Source organism: Colius striatus, chromosome 12 (genome assembly GCF_028858725.1).
Source record: "Colius striatus isolate bColStr4 chromosome 12, bColStr4.1.hap1, whole genome shotgun sequence".
NCBI classification, from domain to species: domain Eukaryota; kingdom Metazoa; phylum Chordata; class Aves; order Coliiformes; family Coliidae; genus Colius; species Colius striatus.
Genome location: NC_084770.1, coordinates 24,218,370 through 24,234,292, shown reverse-complemented (window position 1 = coordinate 24,234,292; position 15,923 = coordinate 24,218,370). Strand labels below are relative to the sequence as shown.

Below are 15,923 nucleotides of genomic sequence, written 5' to 3'. Positions count from 1 at the left end.
AGACTGGTCTGGATCACATTTGCTTCCTAACTCTTCAGCCGTGTATGGGGCAGACTAAAGGAAACGCTACTTGTAGGCAAGCCAGGAGGCCTGGGAAGTGGAGTCTAACAGTGAGCTTTCAACATCCAATAAAACCTACAACAGAGGATGTCTTGCAGTCAGAAATGCTAATATTTGCACAGTTGGCCACTCTCTGCCTTTCACAGAATCACATAACGGTAGAGGTTGGAAGGGATCTCCAAAGATCACCTAGGTAGGCCTCCAGCATAACTCAGCTCCACTGATCACTACCTTCTGAGCTATGTGTCATTCAGACAGTTCTCAATCCTATCACCACTGAGGCATGACTGCAACCCTGTCCTCTTGGTGCCACTACAGCTGCTGCAAGCAATAAGCCTCGCCTTCTTAAGGAAAGTTAAAAAATACCTCAAGGCGAAGGATTATTATTTTTTTTAATATTGAGTCTGTATTTACCTTTGCTCTATTACACGTATTTATAGCCCTGAATAAAATTCTTCTACTTTTTTGGTTTTCACACACTTGTAGATGGTTAATCTTACACCTTGCCAAGCAATACATATTTAATAATTTTAATCTCCTATATCTCTTCTCTTCACAAATAACTTTGACATTTAAGATAGCTACACATTTGAACACAAACAACTTTAAATATCAAAACCCTTTCAGAAACAAAGACTTTTCTCCATTCACTTATACTGTTTATTATCCCCATACAGTTTCTATATACTCCATATAGTCCACCACCCTTCCTCCACAGCCCTGTAGTTTTTCTAGTCATAAAAAAATTGCAGGATTTTTCTTACCTTCTCTTCAATATACCAGAAACACAGAAATCTTTAAAATAATACCATATTCCAGTCTGCCTATTTTCCAGTCTGAAAATTATCAATATGGCTGAGACCATAAAGATCAGCACATGCTATCATCTTTAAAGGGCTAGGTATGGCAGCTTATGTCCTGCCTTGGTTTTCAAAAGGACTATATTTTCTGCATCAGCAGTTCAGACAAAATATCCGGCAGTGATGCAACATCAAGACCTTTTAGATTTTTTTTAATGGGATTTTATTTGGTCATTTCCCTCAAAGAATTCATGAAAAAGGCTGAATACACAGTCCTTCTCAGATGCTCTTTATAGCCAACATCTTTGAGAACTTACTTTCTCAGAATAATGTCCTAAAGTCAGAGTCATATACAATGACATTGCCTCTAATTTCTCCCTTTGTTGAGGTTAAACATCTTTTCCATCATTACCATAAGATGGCAATGCTGCATAGGCCTATTGTTTTTTTTTCTGTTCTGTGCCAAAGTCCTTGCTATATGTATAGAATAACTGCCTCTTAGCAAAGACTTATGTCCAACAAGAATTGAGGTGAAAAATCTTCCAGAGCTCACATGACCTATCAGGCTACAATGGTTATGTACAAGAAATTCTGCAATTAAGAGTATATATAGGAACTTGACATCTATAAAAAGGAGGAGGACAGGAAGCCATTTTGGTGGGCATGTTGTCTCTTTGTGGGGGGGGCAGGTGGTGATACTGCGCGGCAGGAGGGTAGGTGAAGGATCAGGAAGACATTTTGGGGGGCAGGTGTCTATTTGGGGGGCACAAGGCTCGTCCTGCTGCTGGAGAGGAGGCAGACATGGGAGGTGGGCGAGTGCCTGGTAAGGATGGGCCCCGAGCCCCAGCCCCAGCCTGGGCAAGCTGTGCCCCTGCCCTCTGCTGCAGCCCATCCTGGGCACAGTAACCACCCGGCCAGGGGGAGAATCAGCACCAACTTTCTATATTCTGCTCTCCCCAGCTCTCGGGGTGCAGCAGCAGCAGAGCCGGGCACTACGTGCAGGAGGCCGTGTGCTGCCTCTGGAGCCAACAGGAGCCCGTGCGTGACGCAGCCGTCAGGTTCATCGGTGAGACACGGCCCCTTGTCCCTCCCTGCCCCATTGCAGCTCGGCCCTCACAGAGCTCCAGAGACCCCCAGAGACCCTTCCTGAAGCAGTTTCGATTCCCAGACCTAGGTGGGCACTGCTCTGGACAGCCATTGTCTGGAACGTAGCTAACGTGGATGCCCTGCTGCCCCCCAGAATGGCTTCCAGATCTCCAGCCTACCCTCTTGTGCCCCCCAAATAGACACCTGCCCCCCAAAATGTCTTCCTGATCCTTCCCCTACCCTCCTGCCGCCCAGTATCACCACCTGCCCCCCCCACAAAGAGACAACATGCCCACCAAAATGGCTTCCTGCCCTCCTCCCTGCCCTCAGGAAAGTCTTCATTGCTGTCTGCCAGGAATGACAGACTGAAAGAGGAGCAAGAACTCTCTCCTCCACTCTAACATCTTGTGCTACTGCTTTAAACATCAGAGGCCAGAAATGGGGAGCACTGGGTCATTTTTGACGATGGAGCTTTATTGTTTTTAGCAAAGCAGCTGAGAGGCCAGGAGCCACCAGGCCTTCCCCTCCGGCTCCAGTGGCCCCAGCACAAGGAGCTCCCAGGGTCTGCTCTGCACGAGGCTCCATCTGCCCAGTCAGCCATGGGCCCAGAGAGAAGTGCATCTCTTCCAGGCCCTGCGGAGCCGGTATCGCAGGCTGTGTCTGGAGGAAGCTGCTTCTACACATTTTATGAAGAACAGGGTTTGAGCCGAATAGTTTTTGATTGAAAGGCTGATGTTCTCTGGGATCCTTTCAAAGGCTGCAACAGAGAGGAACAGAGCTGAGATCAGAGCCTGGCTTCGCCCCACAAACCTCTTCTGCCAGGGCCACCCCTCCACCTCTTCCCATGGCCCAGAGGGAGCAGAAGCCAACAGGATCAGCGGGAAGGTGCAGCCCACAAACACCCCACATGCCACTGACATCTCTCTGCTCTGCCCACACTGTGCCTTGTCCACACAAGAGCAGAGCTCTCTCTGGCCAGGGCAGGAGTTGCAGCTCCCTGCCCAGGGCCTTACCTCCTCCCTGCCTGTCCCCACTGACACCCTGATGTGCTCACTCACCATCATAGATGTAGCGGAATTCTTCCTCGTCACCCCCCAGATTCGGCACAGCGAGCACTGGGAAGAGGCATTTGGTCACAGCTGCCCCACAACAGCCCCTCCAGCCCAGCCTCCCACCCTCTCCCCTTGCCAGGGCTGAGCCCCGGGTGTTCCCCAGGCACCGGGCGCTCACGGCTCCGCAGCCATGGGGCCACTCCTGAGGCCACGGCACAGCCGGGGCTGGGGCCGAGCTGCAATGGGGCAGGGAGGGACAAGGGGCCGTGTCTCACCGATGAACATGACGGCTGCGTCACGCACGGGCTCCTGTTGGCTCCAGAGGCAGCACACGGCCTCCTGCACGTAGTGCCCGGCTCTGCTGCTGCTGCACCCCGAGAGCTGGGGAGAGCAGAATATAGAAAGTTGGTGCTGATTCTCCCCCTGGCCGGGTGGTTACTGTGCCCAGGATGGGCTGCAGCAGAGGGCAGGGGCACAGCTTGCCCAGGCTGGGGCTGGGGCTCGGGGCCCATCCTTACCAGGCACTCGCCCACCTCCCATGTCTGCCTCCTCTCCAGCAGCAGGATGAGCCTCCTCTTCTTGAGGAAGATGGCAGCTCGCAGCAGGGTTACCCGACAGGCCTGCAGGGACACAGAGAAGGGAGATGGTACCACGGACCGTGGGACAGAGGGGCTCCCCAGCTGCTGCCGGTATCCAAGGCCAGGAGGAGGCAGGAGGCGGCCAGGCCACCTCCTGCAAGGACACGGACGGCTCAGAGATCCTCACCTCTGCCACCTCCTGGCTCTCATCACGTAGGTGGCACAGCAGTCGGACCAGGCTCCGGTGCACAGGGCTCTTCAGCAGCTTTCTCGCGTCTTTCTTGACCAACTCCATCACGTGCTGCAAGAGCTGAAGGGACAGCAGCTGCACGTGGCTGGTGTCCTGATGGGAAGGAAGAGGGCAAGACCTCAGCACTGGCTGCTGCAGGCCCACCTGGGCACGGGTCTGAAAATGCACAAAGTTTCCTGGCAGCAGCCAGTGCCTGTGGTGGGGGGCACAAAGCCTTACGTGGTCAAAGAGTGGCCGGAGCCTCTCAGCCAGCACCAGAGCGATGACGTTGATAACTGTGCTGTTGATGGCCCGGAGCATCTTTCTTAGCAAGAAGAGGGTCAACTCGACCACCTCCACATCTGCGTCCTCCAGTAGCTCCATGAGCCCTCCCTGCAGCTTCCACATTCTCTCGGCCTGCGTGGAACATGATGCTTGTGGTGAAGCCGTGAAAAGCTGCACTGCCAAATCCATTCCAGTGGTTCAACCCCACGCTGCTGCCTCGGGACCCAGAAGCCAAAGGCCTGCCCCAGAGGACTTGAGGAGGCCAGTGGGGAGGCAGGAGGGCTGGCAGCAGCTGCCAGAGCTGCCAAAGCCCAGCCAAGTCCCAGCTGTGTCCCCCAGCACCCCTCAGCCAGCCCCACACCCCCAGCACGGCTCCGGCCGGCTGCCCCCTGCTCACCATGGAGGGCCCGTTGCAGAGGGCGATGAGGGCTCTGAGCACCAGGCACCGCATCACGCTGCTCTCGCTCTGCAGGTACCTCGGCAGCAGCTGCAGGACACGTTCATCGCAGCTCCTCATGTCAGGAGAAGCCAGGAGCTGAAACACAGTGAGCAGTGATCCTCTGCCCCAGCCCACCAACGGGGCTCCCCCCGCAGCTCAGCTCATCCCTCGGGCTCACCTCAGCCAGGAACGCCATGGCAGGGACCTCCCAGCACGGCTTCTTCCTCCTGAGCATCTCCACCAGGGAGTGAATGAAGTGCCAGCGTGAGCTCTTGCAGACACCACGCATCTCTCTGGCAGAAGAAGAGAAAGAAGACACTGTTGACTCCAAGCAGGGTGGGCAAAGCTCTCCCAGGACTGACTTGCCGACGGCTGCTCTTTCCCCACCAGCCCTCTCCAGGAGGAAGGCAGTGCCCCACGGGAGGGGCCGCTGGTGCTTTGGGGGGTGTCTGCTCCTGTGCACTCACCTCTCTCAGACCTCTCCAATCTGGGGGGCCAGCCCTCAGTGACAAGCCCCTGTCAACCACCAGCAAGGGGATTGTGGGGGGTGTCCTATTTGCAAGGGGAGAAAGGGTGGGGGGAGCAGGGAGGAGGGAGCTCTCACCTGGCCAGCAGCCCCATTGCATGGTGCCGGGTCTCAGCGCTGAGCAGCTCTGCCCAGCCATCCTGATGCTCAACTTTCAGCACCATGTCCTTATAGCCCAAGCTGCAGAGCAGCTCTTTCACGACATGCAGCACAAACCTGTGTGTAGAGCAAAGCCCAGGTCATACTGGGAGCCCCGGCCCCAGCTCCAGGCTGTGGCAGGGATGGCAGGACTGGCATGGGGCACCTGCTGGGGGAGGTGTCAAGGTGGCCTTCCTGCTGGCATTCCTGCCAGAACGCATTGACCTCCTCGGGCAGCTCCTCCGTGATGAAGAAAATTTGGAAGAGCAGAGCCAGGAAGAGCTGTGGGAAAAACACGCTCAGGCTGTCGTGGCACCTGGGCCTCCGGATGATCTCCAGCAGTGCCCTGGTTGCCTGCAGAGAAGAAAACACCCTGAGACCGTGCTCAGTGCCGAGACGTCCCCGTGGCTGAGCCCGAGCCCGGGGGTGAGCAGAGGCACGGGACAGAAACTCACAGCCAGGGGACAGATGTCGATGCTCCTCCCGTCAGAGGTGGACGTGCGGTGCAGGGGCCAGTCCGTCAGCACACAGAGGAGTTCCTCCAGCACGTCTTCCAGCATCTGAGTCGTGGAGACAGTCTCCCTCCAGAGGCTTTGAGCATCTCTGAAAGGCCAGAGATCAGTGTCAGAGGAGGCTTGGCCATAGCCCCATGGGCTGGGCAATGGTGGGGGCTGGAGCTGGCTGCCAACTCTGCCTCTGCTCACTGCCCTGAGCGATGGAGCCTTGAGGGGCAGGGAGGGAGCAGGGCAGTGGGCTCTGGGGCTGACAGGCCAGCACTGGCAAACGGAGGGACCAGAGGGTCCTGAAACCCTCCATGGGACGGGCTCTACAGCTGCTGAGCCCCAGACTCTCAGGGCAGGCGGCCACGTTACCTGCTGTACCACGGCACATAGTACAGGAGGGCCACCATCAGGTCATGTGGGTCCCAAAAGCTGTCATCAGCCGACTCATCACTGAAGAGATTCTCTTCTGGCATGTTGCAGGCTGGATGGGACAAAGAGCGAGCTGAGGCAGAGCTGAGGGGAACACAAGCGAGCCCTGCGCTCCCCAGGCAGGGCCAGCTCTGGGACAGGGGCTGCTGGGGATGTTGACCCGCGGTTCTCTGGCTGCATTCTGGGTCTGGGGGTGTGCAGGGCTCTGGGCATGGCTGTGGGGAACAGCCCCGGCCCCTCTTTCTGTGGGGATTGGCATGGGGATGGGACAGGGCCCAGGCGGCTGCAGCCACTCACCAGCCTCCAGGTACAGGACGTGCTCCTCTTGGGGCTGTCCTGCTGCAGCAGCCCCAGGGCTTTCCTCCTCAGCTTGCTCCTCTCCCAGCCTGGCTGGCCTGGGCACGTGGGGAGGTCTCTCCGCCATCCTGCTGAGGCCTGGCCTCGAGGGCTGGGAGACACTGCGCAAAGCGCCGTGGGCGCGGGTCAGGGGGAACAAGGTGTTTGCGCAGGGGCTTCTGGCAGCCACACTCTGTCCCGTCCTGTCCCGGTGCCTCCTCCGGGCACTATGAGGAGGCCACGGCAGCGCCAGCGCTATATCATGTCAGTGATGCAAGGGCTCTGTGACACGCTGCCACGTTCCGTGGGGCCCCGTTTCCCCCTCACACCGGCCCCGGCCCGGCCCAGCCCCGAAGGAGCTCCCTGGGCCGGCACCTCGGAGCCCTCCACAGCCCAGAAACCGCTCCCGGGCGGGCTTAAACCACTGCAGCCCTGGAAAACCTGTCCCTGCAGATGCCCACAAACACTCCCCCAAGCATGAGCCGCCGTTCCTCTGCTGCCTGGGAGCGGTTTATGGGCTATGGAGGGCTCCGAGGTGCTGGCCCAAGGAGCTGCTCCGGGGCTGGGCCGGGCCGGGGCCGGTGTGAGGGGGAAACGGGGCCCCACGGAACGTGGCAGCGTGTCACAGAGCCCTTGCATCACTGACATGATGTAGCGCTGGCGCTGCCGTGGCCTCCCCATAGTGCCCAGAGGAGGCGCCGGGACAGGACGGGACAGAGTGTGGCTGCCAGAAGCCCCTGCGCAAACACCTTGTTCCCCCTGACCCGCGCCCACGGCGCTTTGCGCAGTGTCTCCCAGCCCTCGAGGCCAGGCCTCAGCAGGATGGCGGAGAGACCTCCCCACGTGCCCAGGCCAGCCAGGCTGGGAGAGGAGCAAGCTGAGGAGGAAAGCCCTGGGGCTGCTGCAGCAGGACAGCCCCAAGAGGAGCACGTCCTGTACCTGGAGGCTGGTGAGTGGCTGCAGCCGCCTGGGCCCTGTCCCATCCCCATGCCAATCCCCACAGAAAGAGGGGCCGGGGCTGTTCCCCACAGCCATGCCCAGAGCCCTGCACACCCCCAGACCCAGAATGCAGCCAGAGAACCGCGGGTCAACATCCCCAGCAGCCCCTGTCCCAGAGCTGGCCCTGCCTGGGGAGCGCAGGGCTCGCTTGTGTTCCCCTCAGCTCTGCCTCAGCTCGCTCTTTGTCCCATCCAGCCTGCAACATGCCAGAAGAGAATGTCTTCAGTGATGAGTCTGCTGATGACAGCTCTTGGGACCCACATGACCTGATGGTGGCCCTCCTGTACTATGTGCCGTGGTACAGCAGGTAACGTGGCCGCCTGCCCTGAGAGTCCCGGGCTCAGCGGCTGTAGAGCCCGTCCCATGGAGGGTTTCAGGACCCTCTGGTCCCTCCGTTTGCCAGTGCTGGCCTGTCAGCCCCAGAGCCCACTGCCCTGCTCCCTCCCTGCCCCTCAAGGCTCCATCGCTCAGGGCAGTGAGCAGAGGCAGAGTTGGCAGCCAGCTCCAGCCCCCACCGTTGCCCAGCCCACGGGGCTGTGGCCAAGCCTCCTCTGACACTGATCTCTGGCCTTTCAGAGATGCTCAAAGCCTCTGGAGGGAGACTGTCTCCACGACTCAGATGCTGGAAGACGTGCTGGAGGAGCTCCTCTGTGTGCTGACGGACTGGCCCCTGCACCGCACGTCCACCTCTAACGGGAGGAGCATCGACATCTGTCCCCTGGCTGTGAGTTTCTGTCCCGTGCCTCTGCTCACCCCCGGGCTCGGGCTCAGCCACGGGGACGTCTCGGCACTGAGCACGGTCTCAGGGTGTTTTCTTCTCTGCAGGCAACCAGGGCACTGCTGGAGATCATCCGGAGGCCCAGGTGCCAGGACAGCCTGAGCGTGTTTTTCCCACAACTCTTCCTGGCTCTGCTCTTCCAAATTTTCTTCATCACGGAGGAGCTGCCCGAGGAGGTCAATGCGTTCTGGCAGGAATGCCAGCAGGAAGGCCACCTTGACACCTCCCCCAGCAGGTGCCCCATGCCAGTCCTGCCATCCCTGCCACAGCCTGGAGCTGGGGCCGGGGCTCCCAGTATGACCTGGGCTTTGCTCTACACACAGGTTTGTGCTGCATGTCGTGAAAGAGCTGCTCTGCAGCTTGGGCTATAAGGACATGGTGCTGAAAGTTGAGCATCAGGATGGCTGGGCAGAGCTGCTCAGCGCTGAGACCCGGCACCATGCAATGGGGCTGCTGGCCAGGTGAGAGCTCCCTCCTCCCTGCTCCCCCCACCCTTTCTCCCCTTGCAAACAGGACACCCCCCACAATCCCCTTGCTGGTGGGTGACAGGGGCTTGTCACTGAGGGCTGGCCCCCCAGATTGGAGAGGTCTGAGAGAGGTGAGTGCACAGGAGCAGACACCCCCCAAAGCACCAGCGGCCCCTCCCGTGGGGCACTGCCTTCCTCCTGGAGAGGGCTGGTGGGGAAAGAGCAGCCGTCGGCAAGTCAGTCCTGGGAGAGCTTTGCCCACCCTGCTTGGAGTCAACAGTGTCTTCTTTCTCTTCTTCTGCCAGAGAGATGCGTGGTGTCTGCAAGAGCTCACGCTGGCACTTCATTCACTCCCTGGTGGAGATGCTCAGGAGGAAGAAGCCGTGCTGGGAGGTCCCTGCCATGGCGTTCCTGGCTGAGGTGAGCCCGAGGGATGAGCTGAGCTGCGGGGGGAGCCCCGTTGGTGGGCTGGGGCAGAGGATCACTGCTCACTGTGTTTCAGCTCCTGGCTTCTCCTGACATGAGGAGCTGCGATGAACGTGTCCTGCAGCTGCTGCCGAGGTACCTGCAGAGCGAGAGCAGCGTGATGCGGTGCCTGGTGCTCAGAGCCCTCATCGCCCTCTGCAACGGGCCCTCCATGGTGAGCAGGGGGCAGCCGGCCGGAGCCGTGCTGGGGGTGTGGGGCTGGCTGAGGGGTGCTGGGGGACACAGCTGGGACTTGGCTGGGCTTTGGCAGCTCTGGCAGCTGCTGCCAGCCCTCCTGCCTCCCCACTGGCCTCCTCAAGTCCTCTGGGGCAGGCCTTTGGCTTCTGGGTCCCGAGGCAGCAGCGTGGGGTTGAACCACTGGAATGGATTTGGCAGTGCAGCTTTTCACGGCTTCACCACAAGCATCATGTTCCACGCAGGCCGAGAGAATGTGGAAGCTGCAGGGAAGGCTCATGGAGCTACTGGAGGACGCAGATGTGGAGGTGGTCAAGATGACCCTCTTCTTGCTAAGAAAGATGCTCCGGGCCATCAACAGCACAGTTATCAACGTCATCGCTCTGGTGCTGGCTGAGAGGCTCCGGCCACTCTTTGACCACGTAAGGCTTTGTGCCCCCCACCACAGGCACTGGCTGCTGCCAGGAAGCTTTGCGCATTTTCAGACCCGTGCCCAGGTGGGCCTGCAGCAGCCAGTGCTGAGGTCTTGCCCTCTTCCTTCCCACCAGGACAACAGCCACGTGCAGCTGCTGTCCCTTCAGCTCTTGCAGCACGTGATGGAGTTGGTCAAGAAAGACGCGAGAAAGCTGCTGAAGAGCCCTGTGCACCGGAGCCTGGTCCGACTGCTCTGCCACCTACATGACGAGAGCCAGGAGGTGGCAGAGGTGAGGATCTCTGAGCCGTCCGTGTCCTTGCAGGAGGTGGCCTGGCCGCCTCCTGCCTCCTCCTGGCCTTGGATACCGGCAGCAGCTGGGGAGCCCCTCTGTCCCACGGTCCATGGTACCATCTCCCTTCTCTGTGTCCCTGCAGGCCTGTCGGGTAACCCTGCTGCGAGCTGCCATCTTCCTCAAGAAGAGGAGGCTCGTCCGGCTGCTGGAGAGGAGGCAGACAGGGGCGGTGGGCGAGTTCCTGGTAAGGATGGGCCCCGAGCCCCAGCCCCAGCCTGGGCAAGCTGTGCCCCTGCCCTCTGCTGCAGCCCATCCTGGGCACAGTGACCACCCGGCCAGGGGGAGAATCAGCACCAACTTTCTATATTCTGCTCTCCCCAGCTCTCGGGGTGCAGCAGCAGCAGAGCCGGGCACTACGTGCAGGAGGCCGTGTGCTGCCTCTGGAGCCAACAGGAGCCCGTGCGTGACGCAGCCGTCAGGTTCATCGGTGAGACACGGCCCCTTGTCCCTCCCTGCCCCATTGCAGCTCGGCCCCAGCCCCGGCTGTGCCGTGGCCTCAGGAGTGGCCCCATGGCTGCGGAGCCGTGAGCGCCCAGTGCCTGGGGAACACCCGGGGCTCAGCCCTGGCAAGGGGAGAGGGTGGGAGGCTGGGCTGGAGGGGCTGTTGTGGGGCAGCTGTGACCAAATGCCTCTTCCCAGTGCTCGCTGTGCCGAATCTGGGGGGTGACGAGGAAGAATTCCGCTACATCTATGATGGTGAGTGAGCACATCAGGGTGTCAGTGGGGACAGGCAGGGAGGAGGTAAGGCCCTGGGCAGGGAGCTGCAACTCCTGCCCTGGCCAGAGAGAGCTCTGCTCTTGTGTGGACAAGGCGCATTTGGGCAGAGCAGAGAGATGTCAGTGGCATGTGGGATGTTTGTGGGCTGCACCTTCCCGCTGATCCTGTTGGCCTCTGCTCCCTCTGGGCCATGGGAAGAGGTGGAGGGGTGGCCCTGGCAGAAGAGGTTTGTGGGGCGAAGCCAGGCGCTGATCTCAGCTCTGTTCCTCTCTGTTGCAGCCTTTGAAAGGATCCCAGAGAACATCAGCTTTTCAGTCAAAAACCAGACGGCTCAAACCCTGTTCTTCATAAAATCTGTACAGACAACAGCTTCCTCCAGACACAGCCTGCGAGACCGGCTCCGCAGGGCCTGGAAGAGATGCACTTCTCTCTGGGCCCGTGGCTGACTGGGCAGATGGAGCCTCGTGCAGAGCAGACCCTGGGAGCTCCTTGTGCTGGGGCCACTGGAGCCGGAGGGGAAGGCCTGGTGGCTCCTGGCCTCTCAGCTGCTTTGCTAAAAACAATAAAGCTCCATCGTCAAAAATGACCCAGTGCTCCCCATTTCTGGCCTCTGATGTTTAAAGCAGTAGCACAAGATGTTAGAGTGGAGGAGAGAGTTCTTGCTCCTCTTTCAGTCTGTCATTCCTGGCAGACAGCAATGAAGACTTTCCTGAGGGCAGGGAGGAGGGCAGGAAGCCATTTTGGTGGGCATGTTGTCTCTTTTTGGGGGGGGCAGGTGGTGATACTGGGCAGCAGGAGGGTAGGTGAAGGATCAGGAAGACATTTTGGGGGGCAGGTGTCTGTTTGGGGGGCACAAGAGGGTAGGCTGGAGATCTGGAAGCCATTCTGGGGGGCAGCAGGGCATGCACGTTAGCTACGTTCCAGACAATGGCTGTCCAGAGCAGCGCCCACCTAGGTCTGGGAATCGAAACTGCTTCAGGAAGGGTCTCTGGGGGTCTCTGGAGCTCTGTGAGGCACAGCCCTGAATTCAATTTTTCTATCTACAGCTCAGGGCATTGTATCCCCGTAACGAAGCTTCTCCTGGTGTTCCAGAGGCACTTCCCCTGTTGCAGGGTGTGCCCGTCAGTCCTTGCTTTGACCCTGCCCAGCGCAGAATACACCCCGGCCCCATCCTCTTGCCATCTTCAGGCATCCATCAGCTTTGAGAAGGGCCCCCTGAGCTCCGCCTTCTTCTCTGCAGGGCCCGCAGCCTTTGCTCCCCACAGCCATGTGCCATCCCCTCAGCATCCCAACACCCTCGAGGCCTCTCTCCAGCAACTCCGTCCCTCCCACCCTGACTCTGCCTCTGGCTGTGGCTTTGCAGCACAGGGCGGGAGGAGCCCGAGCCCGCCCTGAGGCGCTGCCGCCTCTGATTGACTGCGGGGCTCTCAGTGCCCTGGGCTGTGCCCACCCTCCAGGTCCATCCTTGGGACAGTCGATTTCAGGTGTACTGAACCTCTGGGTGCCACATCCTAGTCAAGCCACTGCTTCGTGGGTGTTCCCAACTCCAACCACCGGCCTCGAGCAGCCGTCAGAGCCCGTGCAAGTACCGCCGTCCAAGGCCAGCCCGCGCTACGGTCTCACCACGGCCTTGCGGCCAGAGGTCGTCCCGAGCCCACCGTGAGGCACCGCCACGCCTGGAGACAGCCCCGTGGGCCAATCGGCGGTGTCCGCTCGCCTCTCGGCCACGCGGATAACAGACAACGAGGAGCCAGCTCGCGAGGGCGGGCAGTGGTTGTCAGTTGGTGTCGTTGGCAGGCGGCGGGGACGTGGCGTGGCACAGCCGGAGCTCCTGAGCTGAGCACGGAGGCATCACGGTGGGAACGGCATCCGCGTGGCTGGGGAGGAAGGGTGTTGGCAAGAGCTTCTGCTGCTGCAGTCAGGCGGGCTCGGGGCCGCATGTGGTGGATGGACCGGCGGGCGGTCTACGCGCGAAGCCTCCGCGGTGGCAGCAAGAGGGAAGGATGAAGGAGAAGGAGGAGGGAAAATAGTGTAAGGGCTCGTAGCTTAGTTGAGGCCAGGCACAGGAACTGGCCGGCGGAGTGAGAGGAGGCTCGTAGACAGGCCATGGCGGTTTGTGCGTACCGGGCGCCTCTCGCCCGGGAGCTGAGGGGATGCTGGAGGCGGCGGCAGGGCGAGAAAGAGAGGCCGTATCGCGGCGCCGCCTCGGGGCCGCCCGGGCGTGCACAGCAGCAGCGCCGCCGCGCAGCCAGTCAGAGGAGAGGGGGGTGAGCAGCCAACGGCACCGCGGGCGCCGAGAGGGAGGGGCGGGGGCGGGGACAGAGTGGGCGTGGAGACAACGGACGGCGGGAGAGCCTCGGGAACCCGGTGGCAGCCGAGCCAAAGTGCAAATAAACACCGAGTGAGGCTCGCTGGGGAAAGACTCCTGACAGAACCACGGCGATGAGAATGAACCGTGGAGTTGAGAATACCAGTTTTGATGAAACTATCAAGAAAATCGGAAAAAGCAACCTAAACACACTACTTTTTAACTTAAGCTTTTTCCTAGATACGCTGTAACAGTGAAAAAAACAGCTTATTTCCATGTTGAGTGTAAGACAGAGTTGTGGTACAGAGGGATTAAACATACATGGCACAGCTGCATAAAACCAAAGGTGCTGCCTGAAGGTGGACAGATGACCTTTGACTGTGACTCTGGGATGGCTTCACGGAGGAAATCAAAAACATATCACTTGCCAGGGGCTAGACATCTATGTGCTTAGTATAAATGAAAACATAGTAAGTGGTCCTGTGCAGGAAGGATTCTTCCAACAGTTCTGTAGTACACAATTTGGCAACAAATAAAGGCAATTTGGGGTTATTCTATGAAGAAGTCTTACAAAATCAAAGGCAGGTTTGTAAAAAAACCCAGAAAATTAATACATGTGCAGCAAGGTAAGGGATAATGAATCTCTATTCACCCTCTGTTCACAGGTTGTCTTTAAGGTCTTGCAATATTCTCAGAGTCAGCCCCTGTCAACCAAGGTGAGGAGAATCTTGACAGCAGCAATTGGGTAAGTTAAATTGTCACTTGAGCAACCAGTGAATACTGCAGCAGAGAAAGAACATGGAAAGATACAACCCACAGATAGTGAGCTATTATGGGAATAAAATGTAGAAGATAGATAGCTCCATGTATCATCATCATTGTTCTGTTTTTAATTTGCAGCGTGAGTGCATATCCACATTGGTCAGGCTGGTGTTCGGATTGGCAATGCATGTTGGGAGCTGTCTTGAACATGGGATCCAGCCTGATTGTCAAATGCCTAGTGATAAAACAACTGGATCTGGAGATGATTCATTTAACACTTTCTTCAGTGAGACAGGAGCTGGTAAACATGTTCCCAGAGCAGTGTTTGTGGACCTAGAGCCAACCATCATTGGTACGTCCACCATGTTAAAGATGCCTAGTGTAGAAGCACCTTTGGAAAACATTATGCTGATGCGTTGGTACTTTTGAGAAAAAGACACTCGTGGAAAAAAGGGAGATCACCTTTCAAGAATGCTGGCTTTTTTAATTATAGCAATCTATTAAGAAAAAAATACTTTTGAATTATTAACTTAATAATGCTTTGTCCAAAATCATCAGTAACTGTTTTTTTCTCTCCCACTTTTTTTTCCACCCCATCATAGGCTGATCTGTGCACCGGGCTGCAAGGTTTCCTTATCTTCCATAGTTTTGGAGGAGGCGCTGGTTCAGGGTTTGCATCGCTGCTCATGGAAAGGCTCTCTGTTGACTACGGCAGAAAATCTAAACTAGAATTTGCAATTTATCCAGCACCACGGCTTTCCACTGCTGTTGTGGAATCCTACAACTCAATTCTAACTACCCACTCAACAGGAGAACATTCAGATTGTGCCTTCATCGTAGACAACAAAGCTATTTACGATATATGTTGTCGCAACCTTGACATTGAACATCCTACTTATACCAATGTAAACAGATTAATTGGGTAAATAGTGTCATCTATCACGGCATCACTGCACTTTGATGGAGCTCTCAACGTCGACCTGACAAGAGTTTCAAACTAATCTGGTTCCATAGCCATGAATTAATTTCCCCTGGTAACATACATCCCTGCGATCTCTGCTGAAAAAGCCTATCATGAGCTATCTGTGGCTGAAATTACCAATGCTTGTTTTGAACCAGCCAAGCAGATGGTAAAATGCGACCCTCGCCATGGCAAATACATGGCCTGCTGCATGCTGTACAGAGGTGATGTTCCCAAGGACGTCAATGCAGCTATTGCAACGATCAAGACTAAGCGTACCATTCAGTTTGTGGACTGGTGCCCAACTGGATTCAAGGTACTTACGTAGCTTTTTAAGCACCTGATATTATTAGGAATTGTAGAGTGTCCAGAGGTAACAGTCATTCTACAGTGTTGTCATGTCCTTGTCAAATATTCTGATGAGGTACAAATTATGTGAAAGCTATTTTATTTGTTGTAACCTAGTGATTTTGGTTTGCTAACAGCAATTAGTCTTCAAGCCTTAGCACTCCTAAAGAAAGTTTTTGTTTGCTTTCTTGAAGGTGGGTATCACCTACCAGCCTCCAACTGTGGTGCCAGGTTTGGACCTCGCGAAGGTGCAGCGGGCTGCGTGTATGCTGAGTAATACAACTGCAATTGCTGAAGCATGGGCTCGCCTCGACCACAAATTTGATCTCATGTATGCCCAGCGGGCCTTTGTACATTGCTATGTTGGAGAAGGAATGGAGGAAGGAGAGTTTTCTGAGGCCTGCAAAGATCTGGCTGCCCTTGAGAAAGATTATGAGGAAGTCAGCGTAGACTCGGGAGAGGCAGAGGCTGAAGAAGATGAATCCTGAGAAAACTGAAGGCTGGAAAAATTAATTTTAAAAAACCCCAAATCATTGCAGAACCTTGTTCACTAGTCTGATTGTTTTCAAATAAAGTTTCAAATGTTCTACCTTTATTGTTTTTTTTTTAACTACTTAGGTGTATACTCACTAAGTAAGGACCACTGGAGATGGCAGGGTTTGGTAGCATCTATTGGTGTGCAAATTATAGAAGAA

General features: G+C 56.9%; 1 pseudogene; it reads left to right on the top strand.

Annotated features, from left to right (window-relative positions):
• The first annotated feature begins 14,074 nt into the window (after positions 1 to 14,074).
• LOC104552633 (tubulin alpha-8 chain-like) lies at positions 14,075 to 15,716 on the top strand (annotated as a pseudogene).
• The last annotated feature ends 207 nt before the right edge of the window (positions 15,717 to 15,923 follow it).